The sequence below is a fragment of the Zootermopsis nevadensis genome, unplaced genomic scaffold, assembly GCF_977971745.1.
Source record: "Zootermopsis nevadensis isolate Lab colony 2312 unplaced genomic scaffold, Znev_1.0 Znev_ptg000025l, whole genome shotgun sequence".
In the NCBI taxonomy this organism is placed as follows: domain Eukaryota; kingdom Metazoa; phylum Arthropoda; class Insecta; order Blattodea; family Termopsidae; genus Zootermopsis; species Zootermopsis nevadensis.
The window spans coordinates 2,534,257-2,559,361 of NW_028259157.1; the positions used below are offsets into that span (position 1 = coordinate 2,534,257).

Sequence of the window (25,105 nt, forward strand, 5' to 3'; positions counted from 1 at the left end):
CTTCCATCATCAAGGCGATGAATGACTACACGACGCAGTATCCCAGAAGACAGCCACCTTCTAATATTTTCTTATTGCAGTGTGTACATTTTATCAAAGTATGAAGTTTTATGTGGCCATATCATAATTATGATAATAGTTATTAGTCGACCAGGAAAAAGTTGTGTACAAAGCGGAAAGTTATCTGAAACAAAGAATTGTTCAGTGACGAATTTTCAAGTATTTCGCGATTTATCACCAACTGTAGCAACGTGGCAATAACTGTATTGCATATATTACCACCCTGCCGTTAGTTTCTAAAGTTTTGTTACTGTTACATGTTTGGTGTGTCAGTCTGCACACTGCCACTCGTCCTCTTCTGGCCCAATATCAATCTCGTCCAATTTCTCTTCAGTATTAATATGACATTTTAACGGGTTTCCTGTCCAGTTTACCAAGTAGATCTGACTTTATAATTTAAGTTTATGTGCTTAAAGTTGTGGCCCTTTAAATTTTATGTTGACAATCTGACACATTTTTGCGAAACTACGCTTCACAAATGATTTATACAAAAATATATGTTTACTTGTTTGACACTACTAAACACAGGGATAACCAATACCTTACGTGTTGTCCAACAACACTGCAGCTTATTCACCATAACCAAAGCCAACACATCTCTCGTGAGCATTAAATCATTTTAGTACATTTAATCATAGCACTCGGTGTGACGTTTCTCTAGACTATCTACCGGAGGTCGGCTGCCACTGGCCGATACTATATAGCAAGAGACGTATGCGCGGAACTTGGCAGAAAGGGTCACTGTACCTCGATATTTGCTCGCGCAAACCTCTTTGAACGAAACGTTTGGCCACTATCAGTAGTAGGCAGTCATGAGATTTCTCCGCATGTGAAATTCATTTCTTCTAGCAATTACTTAGGAAACAATCTCGTATGACTACCCTCAGTTGATTCTCAAATCGCTTTCCTTCTGCTATGCAACTGTAGATCGTTAAAACCTAACGCTTCACTGAATGCCATTGTCTTTAGTCAAAACTTTCAACTCGACTGTCAGACATCTTAATTTGTCTATTAAATGCTTTCATTAACATCACACATCGAGGCATTTCGCTCTCGGACTTTATTCGAGCAGTGATTCTAGCTACCTTGAGCTCGGTAGATAATAGCCCTCGGTCTTTCATCAACTGCATTAACGTTACACAACCTTAGTAACCGTTCATTCGACTTCGTTATTGTCACTATTCATCAAGAAATTCTCAAGTAGCCTAAATCTCTAGTCAACCCACACTAACTTAACAGCACGAAAAATAAAAGCTACTCAGCAAGTGTCATGAACTTTTCCACTTTTCAGTACTTTTGTAGTCAAGAATGCTGAGCATGTATTGAAGTCAAGCAAAAGCAAGAAGTGAACAGCTTTCAGTAAATGTTTTAAAATTATTTACTCCCATAGCTTCAATAAGTGTGTAATGAACAGTTAACTCTGAGCGAACCGAAAAGGCACAAACCATGTCAGTATAATCAAACTTATTTCTTCTAAAGATTAATTTCGTTCAGTCTCCTTCAAGACAGATGAAGACGAAATTTGGCTGTTAAATTGAATTGAATAAGAAAAACAGTATTATACTAAATCAGGCGCAACAATCTCCGAAAATTCTAGGTTAATTCTTTAAATACATCGCAAACACTTCCTTATACACTGAAGTTGTAGTTACAGTGTAACTTAGCGTAGTGAATCTCATCAATTCTTATCACCGTAATAACTATTCTCGTAACTGAGGAGTTATACAATGGTATCAATCAGTCAATCATTAATTTAGTTGAGATCTCTATACAGAAGACAACATCTGCCTAACCCCGAGATTTTGCGGTCCACAGCTCGAAAACTATAACTAATGGCGCTGTTGTCCTACAATACATATTAATTCTTACAACTATAATTATAATCTCTCCTACCTATTTCTAATTTTATATTTACGATTTTGTTCTCCATATTGTATAATTTTAATGAGGTAACCAGCAGAGTTCCCTCAGTGTTACGTTTCATATTAATCTTTGTAGCTCTAAACCGTATAATAAGCCAGATCATTCGACAAATATTGTTAAATATAATAAGAAAATTTTTTCTTAAACTCAACATCTTTACCGGAATTCGAACCCAGAATAGTTTTCGGGTTTGAAACCCTTGCTTCTGAAATTTCCCCATCAAAACAAACAAGTTTCATCTAGGATCCCTTCTTTAATCGCGCACAGTTGCCGAACCACAGAAACTGTCCTCACCGAGACTCGAAACCAGGAAAGTGGATTAGGTTCGGAAAGGTTGTTTACAGTTCGGTCACTTTAGTTCGGCTTAGTACCGTTTTCACAAGTTTACTTCCGCTCAATTTCTATTACTTTAGGCTATGTTACCTTGAATTATTTTAAATTACGTTAGGTTCGTCTGCGAAAGAAACGTATGATGGCTGTTAAATAACTTACAATGCTCGATGTCGGGTTCTCAACTTCTATCAAGTTTAGATGACGAACTAAAGAAGCTTCCTTCACTGAGGCTAGAACTTAAAACTGATTTTCAGTGTTGATAACTTTCTTCCAGTAATAATCCCGGCGAAACGAACTCTCTATTCTCGGCGCTGTTCTTTTGTTGTTCTTAGTTTTCAAGCTACACGAAACATCATCGGCGTGTCTCTAACTCAGAGCAGTTATTCGGAATTGTGGTCTTTGGTCCTATTATATCATCGTCGAAACAAACTCTTTGGTATTAGTGTCATTCTTCTATCGTTCTTAGTTTCGAAGTTAAATAAATCACCTACACCGATACACAAGCACATGACCGACTTTAGGAGTTGCTGAAATCTTCTCTTCGAAACAAACAACTTTTGTTTTGGCCCCAATCTTCTACCATTTCTAATTTTCGTGCTACACGATCTGCCGTCAAACTTAGGACACTTTTTCCGTGGTTTTGACATTTTATGTTTTCTTCTTTGTCTTAAGGAACATTCATGTCACTTTTGGTGCAAATCTATTTATCCGCTCTAGCAATTTCAAATTTATATAGGAACGATTTCGTATATTACTTAATTCATTGGCATTAGTATAATTCCTGCAATGACAATTCAGGCCAGATATAAACGTGGGAGCTGATTTTGGTAGCTATGATGAAAAGAAACATTTCATCACCCTTACTTGACCTTACGTAAGGAGCGTAGGCCCCACATATTGTTACTGTTGCGAAAAGGGGAAGCTGTGTTTATGGAGCTACGGCTGGTAATTATTTCATTTTCCATCCCGTAGGTGACCCGTGAGTAAGTGTGGAGGTGTAATAAAACGATGCTGACAGGGGACACGGAAACTCTGAGCGAAACCTATTCCAGCCCACTACAAATCCAATATGAAGTGCCCTGGGCGAGAACATGGGCGTCCGCGGTGAGAAGCCGGCTACTAACCACTTGATCGATGGCACGATTAGGCCCTATTTGTTACTAGAGACGTGAATAATCCGGTTATTATCAATAATAACCGGCGATTACAGGATATTGCAAACAAGATTATTTTCGGAATTATAATAGCTTGTTATTATATGCAATAAATATTTAGTATTTCAAGACTGTGTTGGCTATAAAACATGTGGAACTCAGACAAGATCATACGATAATTACGTACTTTAAATTACAAAGGGCGTTACTATCCCAACATTCCCAAACAATTTGTTTACCGCTCTGCCTCCCATTTCAAACCTTACAAAAAAGACAGAGTTATAGTTTGTTCGGTGTTCCGTTAATTAAGTTATATTAATTACTGAGGTTATGCAGTGTTGAATAACACATGGTAGTCTCCTGTAATTCGAATGCGAAACGTGAGGAAAATCATGGAAAACTTAAATCAGGGTAGGCTGATTCGACCTGGAATTTGAACCTGGTACCATCATAACGTAGACAGACGCATACGTATTGTCACAGTGACCACTTGCGGTAGATTATTAGTAGTGATGTTCCAGCTATTGTCGTTGTGAAGTGTCTTCCGACGATAGTGATAATTAATGATGTAACACTGATATAATGACAGGAGCATAATTCCGCAAAACAGGGCTTTGTAAAGTACTTATGACAAAAAATACTGAGCAACTCTTGAAAGACAGACCACTTAATGAGAGGTCTGGTGTTAACTACAAGACCGTCTGCGTAATATAAAGAGGCTATTGACTGCTTTGTTCTATCCTGCCGGCATCTTCCTCGGGCACTTGAAAAAAGCAAACTGAATTGACATTCTACGCGAGGAATACGTGATGAGATCCAATGCTACGCGGTTACAGGCTGAGTAAGACGAGGGCAACACAGTACAACCATGTTTCTTTATCAACCAGAACTTAATTTGTTAAATTAAACTGTTTCTAAAAGTGTCAGAAAATTACGCTGTACTACAACTAACCTATAAGTTGGAATGCTTTCAGTACAAACATCATACTACAGACACAAGCACTCTCATTTCTTAGAATCTCCAAAGATTTTTTTTTTATTTTACTGCTATTTGACACAGAACATGCGAAATTACAGATACGAAAATGTGTGTCCTGTTTATGCTTAAGTCATATAAAGTGTGGATTTAGCACGTACTGATTTCACACAGGAGTTTCAAGCTATAAAAGTACTAAAAGCGATAATAAAAACAACAACTTAAAGAGCCTTTGTCGCTTTCCTAAATTGCTCTACAAGCAAAATTCTTCCAAATGAGCTATTTAGTAGAATCACAAAGATGCAGACTTCATTCTACCCAAAGGAGTGGTTTTGTCCTTATCCGTTCTTTTCCGACAAAAATTAATTTGTAAATGTTATATATTCAAATTATTACGCAGTGGCCCGAGCGGTATAGACATGGCACAGCTATATATTGTGACATAAGGTACTTATTTAGGTTGGGTGGCCTTTTTAGAAGTGGTTCAGAAGTAGGACTGAGTAGCCTTCAGCAAAATAGGCACACAATCGGCAGAAATTTTACTTGAACGATCTTCAATATATTCACCTTCCCTGCACGGTTGTTGAACATCCTCAATAAGTGTGAGAACTGCAAGAACTCAGCTGAACATTAGAGAGAGACTCTGGAGTCCTTTAAATCAGGCAACAGTCTTCCTTTCGGGAGGTAATAGGTTTTTAGGAACCTCCCAAGTAGATACGGCCCACAAATTATGAATGGGAGGTCATGTTATTATCGTAAAACATGAAATCTTTTCCCATGATGCTCTCACAGAAACAGAAACTATAAGCTGTTATCTTACGTGCAACCCGAAGGGGGCCTGCGTAATAAACAAACTGTACGGAAGCAGAAATTTAGCTCAAGAAAGTTGATTATTTAACGTAGTTTAAAAACCAGGCAATCTCCAAACTTGGTCACATACGCCAGGCCTACCATAGCCATAAACGTCTTGTCGTAGAGTGTTACGGATGTACGTAATTATCATCTCATCTCTGTATTTCATTTTGATAGAAAATTCAAGAGCTAAAAATGCAGTAACAAATCCATCAGTCCATTAATCTGCCTATACACTAATTTATCCCTCTTTCTTTCAACCTACTTGTTTATCTATACAGCAAGGCGTCACGACCGAGTGGTCTGTAACCCTGCTCCATATTGAGGAAGACCCTAACCCGAAGACCGGCTTTCCTGACTGAGAGTTTTCATGATTTTCCTCAGTTTCTCGAGTAAAATACCGGAATAGTATAGCACATTATATTAGGTCACGATCGTTTCCTCTTCAGTTCATTAATTTTTCATTCCACTTTATGTAATCAGAGTTACTGGCGGGGTTGTTAAATAAACCATAAATAAATATCGATCTCATGCTTTCTTTAGTGTACCCTACAAATTATTTGGAGCGTAAGGATACTTGAGACTGTACGTCATAGTTTCGTGGTTGCTCCTGCATCTTAAACCGGAGATTCGTGGTTTGAATTCCAGCCACGTTATGGGCTCTGATTGGGGGTTTTGCGCTTTTCTTCGAGGATATGAAGTATTTTTATTTGTTAAACCGTTAAATAAACCAAGGAATCAAACAATGAATATGGAACGGAATGAGTTAGAGCAGAAGACATGAACCGCACCCCTTAAAGAATTTGTACTTAAGCATTATCTAGTAACATTCTTCATTTATTTATCCCATTCATAGCACCGAATTCTTCTAACGTTTATCAAGACATGATTAAACAAGCAGTGTCATAAGATCTAAACATCCGAGACCATTACATCCATAAATATGTTACAATTATTTACACCGTCTTTCTGATAGACTGATATGACGTTGGATACATATGACGATTACGAACAATAAAGCTCACTTCTATCGAGTGAAATTGAACGGATTGATTATACTAGTTGACGGAAGACAGCGGCTCATTTCCGGACATTTTCGGATAAGACGGGCAAAGTAAATAAAATCCCAGTATTTTCTTGCACTATGAAACTGGAGAGGCAGTGGAGTGATATATGCTTATCTACCAATCACTGTGTCATATAAGTTGAGGAAAATGTGGCTACCTCGGCAGTAAGTGTTACGATAATAAAGCAAAGGTCATGTTCACGTGATGCTGCACCCGAAAACCGCTGAGGTAACAGTCTCACTATAAAAGTTTTCCCTTCTATAACAAATGACGACGTTGGATAAAGAAGATGATGAATATGGAGCGCCAAAAACATGGCGAAAATGAGTGGTGGGTAGAACCCATGCATAGATGCTACGCGAGGAGTGTTGTGCACAGTAGCCTAGGTTGGGTGGCACGTGTGAGGAAGTGGTAGTGACCTAATTTAAGAATCGTAGCATTTACCTGCAACACAATAAAATATGGATGTGATATTTGAGGTTCTCACTGCGGTGAATATGACGATGTTCTTCTGGGTTCTGATGACATGTGGACTCGTAGGTAGACACCACACAGCGTAACCCAGAACAATAACACTGACAATGGAATATGAACATTTCAGTGGTCCCTCGGCAGAGTATAGGATTATAGTCCCACACATCAGAATTTTGCAGAGCCTTATTTATACTACGTCAAATACCGAGATCGTAAAAACCTATGTACGAAGCAGGATGATAGCTCTTCTTTCGGAAGTGAATAAACTATTTCCTTGGAGCAAAGTATTTCTTGAGAAGATAACAGTCGCTCATTCAGTCAATAAATTCCACGTTAATTGTATAGCCCAAATGTTCATTACCGTGTTCACAAGAGTAAGAATATGGACCATATCCTGAGCCAGATAAATTCAGTTCTCATATTCAAACGCTACATATGCAAGTTTCATTTTTATAACATACGTCCATCTATGTCTCGTTCTTACAAGTTCTCTATTTCCTTTCAGCGCTTCCTGGTAGCATTTCCCACCTTTCACCCCATGTACAACGTGCCCCATCCATCTCATCTCCTTTGATTTTATGGCCCTAATATCTTAAATTAAGATTTTAATCATGCCTTTCTTACACAACTTTTGATCTAGCAATCTTACAAATATAATTACATAATTTTATTATTCAAACTAATTTCGTCACTGCATTTGCTGTGCAAAAAGTACTTAAACGGCATACATCAGTGAACACGGAACGTTATAAATTCAAGAACATCTAAATTTAATTTGCTATTGTCAAAAACAGGTTTCGTCGTCGTGTTCCGATTTTTACTGCAGTCAATTCCACGGCCAATCATTTTCTTTATCATTTCTGCCAACAAGTACTTTCAGAGCGTTGTAAAGTAACCAACAAATGTGTTCATGGTTATCATAGAACCGGGACGAATTAAAGTTCTGATAGGCACTGCCCATAACATAATGGCATAATGACTCAACTACCTTCAAAACCTTTAAACAAAGAATCAGGAGCGTTATAACTGACAAACGAAGAATTATGGCTCATAGCTATGGGAAAAGAATTTAAGACATTACTGGCAAAACTACTAAAAAAAAAAATATCTGACGTCAAAGAACTTGATTCTTGCTATGAAACTGGAAGTCCTGAATAAAATCCCCAAACCAAGACAATGAAGATTATGGAATTTGTAACGGGGCCAGCAGGTAAACTCACACAAACATTACACCCACACTGAGCTCGCCTGTTCCCGAGCTAATCCCTACCATCAGCTCCCAAAGCTGAACACATCAGTTTATTACCAGCCACAAATCAAACAGAGATTCAAGTTGAATATACGGCATAAAATTAAAAATGTAAACATTCAACGACTGAATCCGAATTTTTCTTGTACTTTACAAATGTTTTAGTAATCGACCTTGGCTTATGAACAAAGAGAGTGATGTCTCAATCGTCGATTTTATTATTACTTAATGAGCTCATGTCTGTGTAATCCTATCAATTATTATTTAATGAACTCATATACATACGAAGTTGTTTATTTCTCAATCGACTTCCGGCGTTTCTGCATCCAGTTTTTTAATACATTAGCTGTAAATAATAGGATTCTGTCTGCATCCCTCGTTAAGTCCTCTGCGTAAGCACAAAAGAGTAAAACCGAATTTATATTTTGATTGAGTAATATTTGATTTTCTTCAGAACAATAACGATTATGTAAATTCGCAGTAATTTCTTTATAGCGAATAACGCTACGAAAATGACAGCAACATGAAGTACGCTACAGCTTTTCAAAGAAGCCATAATTGAAAAGAAGAGACTAAAACCAATTTAAAAGTTAAGAACCTTTGAATCATTCATTGATTTTTTTCACTAGGATTAAAACACACACTGAAATTCTCTTTCTCCTATACTATACAGAATTGGAGACGAAACATATGTAAGATAATTAAATTTTTAATTTAATGTTCTATAATTTTTTTGCTTTCTACGGTTTCTGCGGGCAGTAAGTGTACGACTCATTTCTTGAAGTCATCCTCGTCTTCTGAAGATAGATCTGCTTTTACCAAACAGCCATCTAAACACCTATCAATGGAAAATTCGTGTAAGATAAATGTCGCAACCATTACCATGACTTAACTTCCACTCCTAATTCCACATCAGTAATCATCTTATATATACACCAGTTTGTGTTTGTTTGGACGCTTTCAAGCCGAAGAGAGATATGGAGAGGTACTGAGACATTACACTTCTTACGGAGAATAACAAATTTTACAGGTTCTGAAGGTTCCAGGTAATGGCCGCTCGTAATTCTGATAAATACAAAGTCAAAGCGTAGATAAGTGCTCTGTTCTGTGAACTGTGTAGTAGTTGCTCCTTCAAGTTATTAATAACATCGTTATCATCGTTTATTTATGTAATAAATCAGAGACAGGTTTGATGAAGGTACTTACTACACTAGAATGTGTAATAATTATTACTACGATGTGGAAAATTGTGGAAATAAATACAGGATAAATGAGGAAAGCATATGAAAATATAGAAGTAAATAATAAAAGGCAGAAAGGGGAAAAGAATAAAGACAGGGTGTGAAAATTAAAAGAGTGGGAAAAGTAAGGAGATAAACGTACGAAGGAAATAATGGAAGAAAGGGGGTGATGAATTAGAAAAAGAAATAATCATTTTAATCATTTTCGTTGAATTTCTATGAGAGTTCACACTTATGTTGGTAGTACTAGTATAACCATTAAATCTGACACAGATGAAATCTCTCAGAAAAATAATATTAAATTTACAGGGGTCTGGTGTTTTGTGTTTAATACTATGACACTCGCGAATACTAATCATGCTGTTTGCTCTTCGCATTCCTTGAATAAGCAACCGAGTTACAACTGTAAATCGTATATTGATACTACATGACAGAAAATTATTATAGAGGATTTATGGATGTTTAGTCGCTCTGTGATGTAGGATGCTTCTCTTGATAACTTGTGAATATAATGCAAGACGACCGATAATCTCAAGAATATTTAAATTCCTGTGTCTTCCTCTCTAGATAAGACTTATCAGAGCTATTAAATCATAATAGGCTATATCCGACAGAGTTCTGAATCCCGTTACTTTGAGGTCATGTTGCTTAAAGTCGCTGTAGAGTTTGTCAAGTTTAAATATCTCCGAAATGTCAGGACTGTGGTGGGGTAATCACCGATCAAACGGAATGTAAGGTGCACGAGTAGTGGGGTATTTTAGAGTACCGTCTATCGATTGGCTGGAATAAAAGCTTCTCACTCACGATAACAATGCCTCCAGAACGAGCGTAAGACAAATTATAATGTGAGGTGACTGATTTGCTGCACAATAGTCCTAAGATTGGTCTTAATTACTGAAAAAGGTAACTACTGTTCTCGTTTGCTTACGATGTACTGAATTAATATAACATGGAATTCAACTTAATATAATCCTTTCTATACGTATTTACAAACTGTGAACAAGATTAAATGCACATGTAGTTGGATGTATGGACAAATTTACCGGCAGTTTTCCTCAGACCCACCAGCCAAACATCTGACCATAAACACTGTCTCCATAAGGCCTGGTAGCAAGTATAGTTCGCAACTGTAATCTTGAGACTTGCGGGGTGAGGAAGTGGGGTGAAGGAGGAAGGAGAAAAGATAGTGTCTGCCTTTAACGCTTCGGACTTCCTGCATTTCTTGCAAGTCTCAAGATTACAGTCGCGTACTGTACACGAATTGCAATATTATAGAAACAGTAGAACGGTTACTTTATAAGTCAAAAAACTCATTTTCTGCTGCATCGTGGTTCATACAGCCCATGTATTAAAGAAAGCAGATACAAATAGAAATAGTTTCCTCTCCTCATGCTCTATGTTATAACTTACCTTTTAAACAAAGCGTGAAAAATTTAAGACAAGATTACTAGTATATATTTCTATCTTTGAAGATGCTATTCACACATATACACTACGACACCTTTATCTCTAGCACATTATAAAAAAAAAGTAATGAATTCTAAAATGGCTGCTCTGTAGCTTTATAATCTGAGACCTGGTTTGATATTATAATTTTGTTTTCCTGAAATATTGTTCCTACTTCTTATCGAATGTTTATGCACTGTGTCGTATTCATTACAAGACCCGCGTTTGATCCCCGTGTGGCTGTCGACTTGTGTCTTTTTGGTCAGCGAAATAAGGTATTTTAAATTTCAAATTCCATCAGGGCACAGGGGAGTAGAAACTTAGTTCCCATATTCATGCTTAACATAATTTTCTTATTGCTTTAATGACCTGTAACTCAACTGCAATATTAATATTGTAGGGCACGATAAATTATTTTTGAAGGGTCGCAATTGAAAGGTAGCATCAAACTTGATGAACTATGATCTCAATATTTCTTTCAGTTTATATCGGCAATTTCTTAGTGACTAATGTGTGTGATTTTGAGAGTAAGTCACGGCCGGTTAAATTAAAATGTTCAAAGCAAACTCTCTCTTGATTTTTTCAGAATAAAATAAATGTTATCTGTATAACAACACGTCTCTTTCAAACACAATCGAAACATAATGAAACACTCAGTAGTGGCATTGTGTTTTCATTGTATCTTTATAAATTTAAACGCAAACATATACAGATTAACGCAAAAAATACTATTTTAAAAACTCTAAAATTAAACATGACAAAGTTTGAGTTCAAAAGGATTTATCTAGTCCAGCTGATTCGTTACACAAACTTAGTTTCGTTCTGTGCTACTCATGTAAATTCCATTCAAATCCGATAAGCAATTCAGTTTTACGATTGTTGCCCAATTTAATAAAATTTAACTTTCTTGCGACATCCGGTATAATTAATTATTAGCCCTAAAAGTGTTTCTAGAGAGTGTCACTATCAAATGGATAGGCATTAATGTCGTCCGAAGATGCTGCAGAAACGTCGAACAGAATATTAAGTCGTTTGCCCCCGTTCGTACATCGGTCAAACGTACTGTGGTCGGGGTGAATCCGTGCGTCTGAGGATCGTTAGAAATAAAAGACAAGACGATCAGGGCGGAGTAGAAAATAATCACATACTGCCTATTCTATAAACGTTATTTCCCAACGATAATCCTTTTAGTTCGCTGTCTCATTTCCTGTGTTGACGATGTATTTGGTTTATGTGTATTTGTTTGTCTTCTGTCCCCAAACTAATAGCTTAGGCAAAGCGTATTGTCTAATGCTAGAGTACAGTAATAAAATGTTCATGGAGCTACTTGGTTAAAATCTGACTGTACACTCCAATTATAATCTGCACTGACGAGCGTTCATAGTAGGCATGCTCTTGTTAACATTACAGTTGGCATTTAAATACATACTGGTTGCTGAAACATAATGGAATTCACCTACTACATAAATGTTTATCTTTATCGCAGCGATGAAGATGTAGACTGTAGATTTCGGTGGTGTGACACCGTAACTCCTCCATCTTCAGAGTAGTGACAATGAAGGCCATACTTTCTACCGAAACGCTAGTAACTACATACAAACCAGAAGACGATAACTGAAACATATTGTCATATTCTATAATGCAACAAAATATAAATTATTGAAATGAAAACGTATTTCATTTATTGAAAAGAACCAGTCCAATTCTGATATCCTGTGCAACATTTCGTACCTCTACCTGTCGGCTGTCCGCGATTGAATATTCAAAAAAATTGCGACCATTCTTGATGTCCTGGAGTCCATCTCCACCATGTTCGAGCCACAACATATCGATAGATGACTAGAATGTGTGTAACCATAATACGCATTTCGTTATTCAATTTATCATTGAGAGGTCAGCAAAGCAAATATGTCAACATTATCATCTGCCATCAACGTGTTTCGAAATTCCCCTGAAAACGTCATGGTTACCTTATAATGCATATAGATAAACCGAAAATATCCTCTTATTAACATTAATGCCGTTTATGACTGTAGTGTAGTTGGTCTAACTTAACCGGTAAAGTATTTGTTTATGAAAAGTCCCATATCAGCTATTCTCTAAAGTTGCTAATGCCCTTCAATCAATAAAATGTAAAGTCGTGCTTGGTGCTTAACTAAGCACCACGATGAGAAATATGGGGTGCATTCTTAACCTCGGCCGTAGGAGGTGAGTGACCTCCCTTTTCCGCAGGGAAAGAACCCCGATACACATTGGATAAGAAGCTGATTGGACTCAGAGCCGGTCTGGACGTGGTGGCGAAGAGAATCCTGCCCTCCCGGGAATCAAAACCCTGTCATCTAGCCCATCCAATCAATGACATATTTTAAACTCTTTACGTCAAGCGTAAAATTAAATAGCATTAAAACATATGTCGAAGCATAAGATGTGTCTTTCACTGTCATTCAATGTGTCGATTTAACAGTTTCAAACACATTCAGAGACCAGAACCTCAGCTGTTAACAACAAATTCAAAAACGCACTAGCTTACAACGTAATAAAGTTGATCAGAGTAGCAAGTCTCATTTCCATTCAGTGGGTTGCACCCTGCAATAAAAACGCCAAATCGATTACTGGTTGATTATAACGTAATTGTAGTCTCCAGTCGGTGTGACTAGTAAAGAACCAATATCGACTACATTCCACACGCCACTTACAGCTACAGACACAGAGCAAGCACAGAGAAAAATTTATCTAAGGCTTACAAGGTCTGACATCACGAAGTCAAATATTGCAACGTATTTCTTAACCTGAACAACTATTCCTTGTATCCAGCCCAATTTTGAGAAAACGTATCTCGGTTTCGTGACATTCAACACTGGACAATACTTAACTCGTTTGGCGCGTCTCAAGTAATGGTAGCTCCATCCCTTATTAACGACCCATAAAAAAACTTACGTATACTTTTCATATTGCGTTATTATACGACTGTCAAAATATTTCTTACAACTTGTAAGAGTTTTCGTTGTAAATAATCCTGTGTGTATCCAGTAGACATATCGTGTGAGATGTTCCAGAGACAAGCATCAAACGCTTAAAATTCTATGAAAATAGATACATTTATGCAGAAAGTTAAACCTTTCTGGTGCATCATGAAGATATATGTTACAGTCCGAGGTTTGTGATTAGAAACAACAAGCAAAATGTTTAAATAAAGTTTTCTATTAGCAGCTTCCAACAATTTAAAACATTTAATTTTATTTGGCACAAATCAAGATCTCCGATCAATCACGTTTATATAGCGGACTATATAATTGGAAGGTTATTAAATATTATAAATAAATGCAAATTCCGCTATATTCGTAAACTGATGCTGGAGTGTTTTAAAAGTGCCTAATCAGTGAAGTCTAAAAAGTAAGAAAGGAAATTATGAAGTAAATTATTACTGAACACAGAAATATGTCTTGAGTATACCATAATAGATTAAACTCTGTAGTGGTGGTACACATTTTAAGTAAAAATAACAAGAAATGAACGGGCAAGGCGTGTACTTTACACAATACACGCAAAACAGCACTCACAAACCGAAACTACGGAAAATAAAGTATAGATCTACAATACCAACCTTTACGATAATCCTACCACTACCATACACATCCCGACGAGATGTGAAAATAGCCCCTTGAAGAAGGCGCTCCAATTTAAGCACCCGAAAATTACCGCCTACTAACACCGACACACCAAATATACTAAAATGTCAAAAGCCAACATAGTTTTAGGATCTACCACACAACATTCTACGGCGTGCATAACTTAAAATTCTAATAAAAATGTAAACAACATTTTTATCGAAACAGTGGATTGTGTATCTAGTTTCGTTTGCGATCGACGGAGGACACGAGCTTTCGTCCGGCTGCCAAGACACTGAGGGAGAGTTCTAGCCCCGGCCAAAAAGGGTTGCATACAGGAGAAGGGGTGGATGCGTGCGCATCAGTCAATTACTCGCGAACTCTACTATCCATGTGCTATGGCATCGGTCTTCAGACGAGCCGCATGTACCTCCTAGCAATCGATAGCATTCGAGCGAAACATTCCCACTTCGCGCTGTGAGCCTGGTTCACACTAGCGTGAAACGGGTTACAATCAATAGTGAAACGTGTCGGACAGTGAGTTTGAGTTCCAGTAAGACGGACTGCAACTAACAGCATTCGAACGAAGAGTTCCTACGATCGCGGGTCACACAGATCGTGGCAAATATCAACATCATCTGAGCAAAGCAAACAACCGCGTGAGAGATTTCATCTCGATTCACGCTAAGAAGAAATGTAATCAACAGCATCGAGGCAAAACATTTCTGAACTGTTCTTAAGTGTTGTTCATTATAAGACGCAGAGCGAACAGTGTGTCTCAGCTACGCGACAGATCATCATTCGTGATACGTGTCTTTACGTTTTGGTTTAACCAAGACAGCTCTGTACATCACCGCATATCACAGAATCGTATATGTACTAACCACAGATTTAGATGTGTCTAGGGCCTAGACTCTAGGCAGTTATATTGGGGAACATGTGGCACAGAGCCTAGATCCTACTACCATTTCAGCGTAACATCAGCTTTCACTTGAGCTGAACAGCAACAAAGTTGTTCTTACAGTTCGCGACTGTAATCTTGAGACTTGCAAGGAATGCAGGAAGTCCGAAGCTTTAAAAGCTACTGCACAGCAGACGCTATCTTTCCTCCTTCCTCCTTCACCCCACTTCCTCGCCCCTCAAGTCTCAGGATTACAGTCCCGAACAGTACATATTACTCATAACGTACATATGGCCTGTCAACAACAGTGTTCTAAATTACTGAATGGTTTTCAGAACGTTCATATACTAGTTGAAGCGGTATCTAACAAGTGACTTGTGATACTTCAGGTTCTCACGATGGATAGTATGAATTTTGCAAGCAACCACAACAGTATGGGCCATTTACTTTATACATTAATTGTGGTTAAAACATGTCTTTGTTTATTTATTTAACAACGCTGTTAACATCCCAGATTGTGCAGAGTCGAATGATAAGACGATTAGTCAATGATGAATTGGAAAGCCCTTGGAATGAAGTGGTGGTGGCTGCCTAATTTAAGACACTGATGGGACTGCAGAATACGACATAAAAGCTCAAATAGGATAGTCGGTCTCCGGGTCGAGATTTAAACCGGGCCCTCCAGAATACGAAACAAGAATCATTCGACAGCGACGTTTGGTGATACGCACTACTGTCAATAATTTCTTCAAGTAACATTCATTCAGAGTTCAGTTGAGTTCTGTAAGCAGAAGACTAATTCCGTCAAACAGCGGGTTTTGTGGACCACGGCCTAATACAATCTTCAGTGGAGTTACTCTCTTGCTGAACAGATTTAATTCTTATAACTAGCACTTTTGCTCTTCCCTGCTCCCATTTATGTATTACTAAGTTTCTTTCCGTTTACATACTGCTTTATACAAATACTTTCCTATATTCCTTAATACTACAGCGTTAGTGTAATTTATCATTCTAAACTGCCTCTTCATTAACAATAAACCACTGTCTTCTAAAAATAATTGTCCCCTCTACTTCATCTTCAGACTTTTAATGCAATATGTAAAACATCTTTTTCTTCTCATTTTATAATCCCTCCCATTTTAAATGCGCCAGCCTTAGGCCATGCTAACTCACATTTCTTGTAGAGCAACCTGTGTACGCTTCCCTAACCCACTCAAAGTTCATATAGAAATAAAATGTTAACGGTCTCTTATCCCAGATATCTGCAAACAGATTACGACGTTTTATACCGTTGCACCTTTCTTAAATTTCAGCACGTTCTGCCCGCTCTATTATCATTTGGATTGTGCCAAATATATCCCAATATTGATCACGGGCGTTCAGTAACGTATTAATTTTATGTTGGCAGCTTAACTTACTTTCTCCCCCCCCCCCCTCTTCGTTATTACAAGGTTCAGCTATAATTCTTTCAGTACTGTTCATTTGAAGAAAAAACCCCGCTAATGTATTCTTCGCGATGATAAGTAAATTAACGCTCGTGTGTGTTGCAGACTTCTCTAAAGTATAAAAATCTCAATTTTTATGTTCTAATGGCATCATAATTCTCTGGTGCTAACCTCCTCATCTATATCACGGTTCCTGCTAAGCTCGAGAAGGTTCGACGCAGGCTTTAAAATTTTGCCGAGGATAGGATATTGATGCTCCTCTTATTACTGAAATAAAACCTCGGATATGCGAAAACGATCACAGCCAGAGCTCGTGTAATGAGAGTCCTCATGTACCTTTTTCTCAAGAAACCACAAGGGCTTAAATGCTGCTTATTCTTGAAATTAATTGTGGGGCGTTGATTTCCATTCCAGGAAGATTTTATTGCAAAACGTTAAGTAAAAAAGCAAAGCTGTACCACTATACACCATGTGGGTGCTTGGGGGGAGAGAGGTATAGCTCCTACGCATTCTTAACCTCGTCACTAGATGGGGGTGAGTGGTCAGCATCACGCCCCGGCCGCGCTTTACCCCCGGGAAAGGACCCCGGTACCCATTGGATAGGAAGCTGGGTCTGGACGCAGAGGCTAGAAGAAAAAGCCTCTGCCCCTGTCGGGGATCGAACCCCGGTCGTCCAGTCCATAGCCAGTCACTATACTGACAGGTTTTATTGTACCAGGTGTATAATGGAAATCAGAACAAATATTTGTTACTGAAAGTAGATTCCTTTATATTTGGCAAGGAAAGGTAAAAATAAATAAAAGCAAATATTTGAGTACAGTATCCTTTTGTGAATAAATAACTATACATTTATGCATATATACAGAGTTTTCCGTTCCCCTGGAATATTGGCTACGCCCTTCTAGTGTTTGCTCACACTCTACACTCCATGATAAAAACACTGGCTCCAGTAACTGCATCGATTACCCTCAGGTCTTTTTTTCAAAATTCACTGCATTCAGTTGACCTATTGGGTCCATAGATCTCAGATCGTAGGTTTTTTAAGCAACTGCGAAGATTTTCGTCCTAGCTGGGAACAATTATTATTAATGGAAAAACTATTTAAACTGTTGTCCACGACTTGCGAATACAACAGCAGATGTTTGGAAATATGACAAAAGTTACGTTCCTTGTGGCGTATTATTAAGGATGTTCAGAGTGTAACAAACCAATGTGCAGAACTATTTTCTGTGTGAATAGTGTAGTTAACACTTTAAAACACAAAGATCGTATACGAATATTTAAAAATTCATTTCCTGTCTCAAAGAGAAACGATAAGAAATCTCTAAGATGGCTGTCTTTTAGGTTATGGAGCCGTATAATAAAGCAGAAGTTGACCAACTTTTCAGAGGTGTCTCCTGCCTCCATCACCAACTCAGAAGACAGCCGTCTTCATACTGGCCGCCGTGAGAACCTCAAATCCTACTCAATAAGAAATTTCGAGGCAAAGAAACCGCTGCAGGCACTATTGGTCACTTTCCATGTGGAAGCCTTCTATTAGTCTTGGATCGTTCGAAGATGTGGAGGAACAAGTAGCAGTGAATTGGCCGAGCTACAACGTACATTGTGGTCGGCCCACAATGATCGTTCCGTGTGTAACCAGCCTTAAGATAGTTACCGTGCTAGCATTAATATGAAAGGTCTACACAAATATCTGTCGGAATAGTGTGCATATCTGCAGTTCAAACAGGATAATGGGACACTTTCCTAATGGAATGCATGCACGCCACCGCTGATAAATGCGCTCCGTCAAAACCAGTATTAGAATTACACCTTCCTTTTTTGATTTTAATCTAAATCTTCTCACTTAATATTCAACAGAACGAGGGATAGAAATTTTTCTCCAGAAAACTCTGAGTACTGCTGGAATAGAATATTTTGGTTGTACAGACTCTTAAAATGTGTTCTTTCCTATTTTGCATTTAATTTCTACCCTGAAGCTGAAGGTAACCTATTACACCGAAACGCTGGTAAACAACAAGACTAGTTAGTTTTAGAACCCGTAAGATCATGATCTTCATTATATTGAGATTTTATGTCCACGATCACGGGGAGTTCCATCGTATGTTGTTAATTATAAATAATATATGTATATTTTAAACAACACATTAATTATCAATTTTGGTTACGATAAATTTGTCAGGTATAAACTCACTTACAAAATATAAGTCGTGAGTAATATATATACACACACACACATCCCTTCAAAGAGTGGACTCATATGGTTCTGCAAATGACCGATTCAGTTATTCTTGTTTCAACGGAGAACAAGGGTCTGCTATTTGACACTTCCTATTATAAGTTAAATTTAAATCCCTTCGCTGTCATGACCGAGTTTCTTTATTCGGTATCAAACATCACATAATTGTTTTAATTTTCTCCCTTTCCTTCCAGCTGCTGAATGCATAAGTACAAGAAACTTCAGCCTCAATTAAGAAGTAATGAAGACCTTTGCGCACTGAAAATATTCTCAATTTCATACGCTACGCTCTCTTTCCCTCTCTGTTAATTGAGGTATTTGAGAGTTTCCTTGGTTTTATTTCATCTCTATATCGTCAGCGGGCTAGATCTGATCCTCTGGTTTTTCTTCTTTGGTTTGCTATTTTCTGTCTACTGCACTGGAAATGTAGGAATAATTAATGACATAAAGGAATATAAACCTGAGGAAAATGGATGGAGAACATGTTAAAAAAGTAAAGTCCGGAAAAGAGGATTTTCTAACAAAGATTATAACGAAGAAGGCGGCGGGCTGTTGTAACCTCCGGGGAAGGACGAGAGACGATAATAGAAGAATCAGAGTTATGTGTCGGATAGAACAGGCAAAGTGTAGAAATGTATGCAATTTGTTTGTGGTGTCAGATGTTAAATTGTAAAGGCTTTAAATTAAAGCTTTCTACTGACTCAAGAACGCACACTAGAAAGATGAAATGCAGAACCACAATCGAGCCCCTCTCCTTAGAACGAGAACTGCACAGCAATGATTTCTGGTAAGCGCTTCCTCGAAAATTACAACGCGCCAGAAACCTTGCACTTTCTTCCAAAGTGCGACTAATATAATCATTCTAGATGCAAAGGTGTATACAAATTCGCAAGTAAAGTTACTTAATGACTTGACTTGTGTGAAATGTAATGAACAAAACAGAAAAAAACAACGAAATCAATTAAAGAATTGTTACAATTACAGCTTAATTGTGGATGCTTATCATGATAGTGAGTGTTAAGGTACAGGTAGGAACAGCTCATTAAGCTTGATAATAATATTCCTCTTGTTTTTGGTTTCTTGATTTACCAGAATGGTTTTTTAACTGCTTAGATTATAGAGCGTAAAGAGTCGAGAAAAAAGGGTAAATATTAATGGTGGTTTCGGAAAATTTATGAAAGAAATAGTCGTAGCACGTACTTGGAAACAGTAAAAGACCATCTGCATTGGAACTCTGAGACAAACCAAGTACGTTTTGTATGCTCTGAAGACAAGACGTTTCAGTATGCTGTATCAACCAGATAGAACAGAGAGCAGTGACTGGTACCGGTAGCATGGCGGTTTGCCGATTACTTGCACTGCAGCGCAATGAATTTAAATGCTTGTTTAAGGGTGTAATGGGATTGTGAATATTTCTGTGCGTTTCTGTCCGCAGAGCTCCGGTCGATCGTGAGGCTGAAAGTGTTTGTTGGAGCGTGAGGTCGTGTAGGCAGGACCAGGGGTTGTCCAGGCTTCGATAGCTCGATATCGATATATAAACTGATATACAAAGGATTCAAGTTGTGTGTCGTAAACCCTACTTTCCTATACCACAGTCTTCTATTTTGCTAGACCTTGTTATTTTAATGTTGTTCTGAAAGTTGTTAGTAATGTAAATTTATTATTCAACAATTAACTGAAATGTAGCAAATGTTTAGAGACAAGGGCTCGCGCGCAAATTTCTTAAGATCGAATTCTACCACAGATAGTTTGTTGCTTATAATTGTAAATATATTACAGTTTATTGTAAGTACGTATTGTATTCTTTTCAAAACAGTACGTATTTCGTATTCTTGCTGGTTCTGTCTAAGTTAAATTAATACGATATAACTTAAAATGTTCACGTAGTTACCAAGTTCGTAAAAAAATCTATTCGCCTATAAAATACTCACAGCACATACAGAATCTCTACGAGCTGTATATGTGATCTTCATACAATAACTCACATGATTACTTCATTTTTCAGCATCTGAAACCTTCCGCCTTCAAAACTGAAACGTTTCATAAACGCGACGTTCCTTTCTTTTACATACTGCTATTACGGTAGCAAAAATCCGATAATTTTCTAAAATCTATTAACATATATCAATTCAAAACCTTATATTAATTCTCTCCCGCCTCTAAAGTTTGTGTGCCTACCGGGCAGTTGTTACCGATTGTAGTTGGGTTGGTCACCTATGACATAATTTTTATACGATTTCAATGGAAACTGTTAAATTGACACAAAAGTTGAAGGCAGGCCACACAAAGACATTGTTTTTATTTCATAGCTTAATTCTTTTGCCTTCAGAAAAGAAATGTAGGCAAACATTAGAAGTATCGTTCTTTGTAACGCAGTCCTCTATTTGAGCTTGATCGTTAAGTGTTTCTTACTTTCCTCTTAACACGCCTGTTGTGAAGACATAGCTGTGAAGATGGGCCTCTCTCATGTAGGTCGATTGTTCGGTTCCTATACGTCGCTTTGACAAAAACCGACTTTTGTGGAATGTCTGTAAACGGGGAAGAACTTGACAGAGAGAGAGGACCTTAACATGACTTCAAATGTTTTCCCAGTATTTTCTTGGACTCACTGAAGAAAACCAAAAGTACCTGTTAGGATAATCAGTCTTTAGCCGAGACTCGAAACAGGAATCTTCTGAACACAAGAGATGCTTTATCGTTTTTTCCGGTCTGTTCGATAAGCATTTGACTTTAAACTAATTTGCGATATAAAATTACATTCTCGGCTTCTTATATTTTAGTGAAAATCTCAGGAATTATTAACTTCAGAATACTGCTTTATTGGTTTTAGAGCAAAAAACTGTTATTCTGCAGCTGAGTGCATACATAATATTTGTAGTTTTCGAACACAAATCGCTACCTACACTGTCTGATTTTTACGGCGAATTGCTCAGGAAAAATTTAATACAAAATACTATCTGCAATATTTTACCTTTCTTCTATGGCGAATTATTCAGAATAAACAGAATACAATCTAATCTCTAGGATACCCGCTCTTGTTACTCACAGTAAATTACTCGAGAAACAGAACAGATTCTACCATTTGTAATGTTTTTCTTCTTTTTAACAGAGAATTACTCATAATAAACAGAATGTAATCCTTTGCCTACAATGTCTGATCTTATTTTTATCGGAATCACTCAGAATAAACAAATCTTCGCTGCCCACGAAGAATCAAATACTTGGCAACTTTACTATGTTTATAATTCTCCAATATTATATTCCGACAATATTTTAAACTTTTCTTTTTTACGGGATATGCTTTAGGTTGCTAATGGTATGTCCAGGAGCAGTAGCCAACCACATCATATTCAAAGCACTACCTCAGTCGCAAAATTAATGGCAATTTGACAGTTTCGTTGCAAACAGTCCATCGAAAACTTCCTGTTGTGTGTTCTGAACAGACAGAGAAATCCCATCTCACACTTCAGCGATACTCAACGGTAAAGCACTCTTAAAAAGTCTAGATAAACTCAGATACCCAGTTTTTCCTCAGTCTGTATATCACTGAACACCCGCGGCACATAGAGAGACAGATTAATTCAAATTACATTTTATATACCTACTGTTTGAAAGGTATACTATTCTAGCACGTTTGTTTAGAAAAACTTGGAAGTGACGACTTCTAAGTATGTGGAAGAAAGCAGCCAAGGCCTGTTTAAGGCACTATTTCAGGGAATAAGGAAATCAAAGATTACCTTTACTCAGAATAGCTTGGCTGAGATTGGAAATTGGGACTTTTGTGTAACCACCCTTTCGCGATTTTCCATTTCGTCATTTTGAAACAACTCACGTATATGAACCACTGAGACATCCTTGAATCAAATATATATTTTTATTAAATAACATATTTTTTGTTGATTTACTTTATGCTAATTTCTGGTTATGCCTAGATCTATATTATGACTGCACAATCATGGATGGAATTTTGGTTGTTAAGTGAAATTGTTCGGCTGTTTTTGATCCCGTGTCTTCAGACACTTCGAAATCACAGACTGAAAATGGGACTTAAAAATTTTAAATTTCCCTACTGATTATGAAACTTTAAGGTATTTAGACAACCAGAATCGTCTGTTCGACAAGGGGGCCTAATAATGTAAGAATTTTACAAACGTGCATATAACTGGACACCCCTGGTTTCCAGATAAAGATGTGGCTGCATATGATGTGAGGTTAATTACTACAATCCACGCACGCTCTGCTGGGTACCCTCTACGTGTTTAATGATGCTTGTAGTTGCCTGCGTCGTGCCCACAGTATCCAAGGGGTTACCAAACTCTTGACAGAGTAACATAAAAGTGCAACCAAATCCAGGTGTTCCGTAATGTCCAAATCGTGACCGACCATATCGAGACCAGGTTTCGAAATACTGTCACAGTGTATGGGGACAGCTAAGCCGGGATAGTTTGCACAGCGATACGACGCCTGATTCGCATTATGCAGGTACCAGATTCGGACAGTAGCTATCCTGAATAAAACTACTATTTTCATCTATTTTTATCAAGTTAATACTAGGATGACAGCTCTTCTTGAATTCATGTATGTCCTACACAAGTCTCTCTTTTCCTTTTATGCCCACGGATTTTGGTTAAGGTATCCATCTCCCTTCACTGTTTCTGAAATGTCAACTAATGCTAAATCTTATATTTTTCATATTGTCTCCATTCATTTTTCTTCGATTCTAAAATCACTGTAATTAGGCCTGTTTCCTATCGCTTAACAGTTACGAAAATTTTACCTCAAACCATAATTACTGCTGCTTTAACTGATAATAACCAAGACTTTGTCTGACTGAAGGTATGAGATTTCCTCCATTTCCCCAGGCCTCATTGATATCTTCATAATCACCAAAATTCTCCAAAGGTTTAAACTTACTGAACCCTTATCAAAACCTATGTGAAATAAATAAACATGAATGAACGTAAGACGTACTAATGCAACATACAGCAAATAGTAAATTTATGCCATACACGAAATAAGTTCCGAACACGACGAAATGCGTTCAGTGCAAGTTGTGAAATGGTTTTCATTTGAGCAAATGAAGACAGAACAGGGTAGCAACGGTAAAGGACGCAAGTAAATCTTGTGCAACAAGCAATGAAAGTGGATTTTATGATTCATTTTACGATGCTATCAGTGGCTCAGGCTATACAACAACCGGTGAGTTTTTAGGTTCTCATGGCGGCGAGTATAAATTTTCCAAGGTATCGGTAAACTATCACAACAAGCAGAGGTAGAAAAGCCATCTTTATAAAACATCCAATGACAGAATGGATAACTAATAACGAAATGAAAGGATATGAAAGGAGACAATCGTGATCTTATTTAAGGTACTGTCCCAGTAAGGGACTAAGATACATCATTAAAACCCTCAGTCAAGATAGCTGGTCTCTAGGCAGACATTTGACCCCGGGACCTCCGAAATACAATACAGGAGTGCCATCCGCTTGGCTGCGACGGTCGGTCAAGGATAATGGAAATTTAATTTATCAACAGTCTACAGGAGCAGAACTTGGAACACAGTTTTCAGTACCAGTTCCTGGTGTTGACAGAGGCTTAGGGGGTGATAGTCATATATTACCTGCAGTCGTGTAGATGACAGAGGATGGTGTCTAACGTCTCGGAACCCGTCACAGCATTTTAAAACAAAAGCTCGAAGTGTAAAACAAATCTCCCGAGTAAGGAGGATATCAGGGGTACAAAAACGTATGAGGCATGTTGCTACTCAAAGATTCACTTTAACTTTTCAAGAATTGTAAATTTCGTCGTAATATCAGAGGAAGAAAAGTTTTTGTTTTAAAAATAGTCTTACTGTACATCAATTCAAACAGAATTCGAGTCTGTCGTGTGATAAGAAATAGTTGTGGTAAAATTACAAGAGCTTTTATGGTAGTAAAACGGATGTCACGTGTTTTCCTTTACATTTATAAATTTGCACGTTCTATAAATGAAGATTCTGTTATAATCAGTGATTAATATGTACTTAACAATTAAACTCTTTATAACATGAGCAATAACGCACAAAAAGCAATATAAAGATAGTTTCCTTCATGGTTCATGTCGTTTCGTAGAATACCTAAGAATTACACACAACTCCT

At 37.5% G+C, this 25,105-nt stretch overlaps 1 protein-coding gene across 4 annotated transcripts in view; it reads right to left on the minus strand.

Annotated features, from left to right (window-relative positions):
• The window catches only part of GABA-B-R2 (gamma-aminobutyric acid type B receptor subunit 2), a 371,273-nt gene extending 356,602 nt beyond the window's left edge, over positions 1 to 14,671 (minus strand). For all 4 annotated transcript variants that reach the window (XM_022064896.2, XM_022064895.2, XM_022064894.2 and 1 more), the window contains exon 1: positions 14,380 to 14,671. The gene's annotated coding sequence lies outside the window, so the exon portion shown is untranslated. The remainder of the gene's footprint in view (positions 1 to 14,379) is intronic.
• Between the last annotated feature and the right edge of the window lie 10,434 nt (positions 14,672 to 25,105).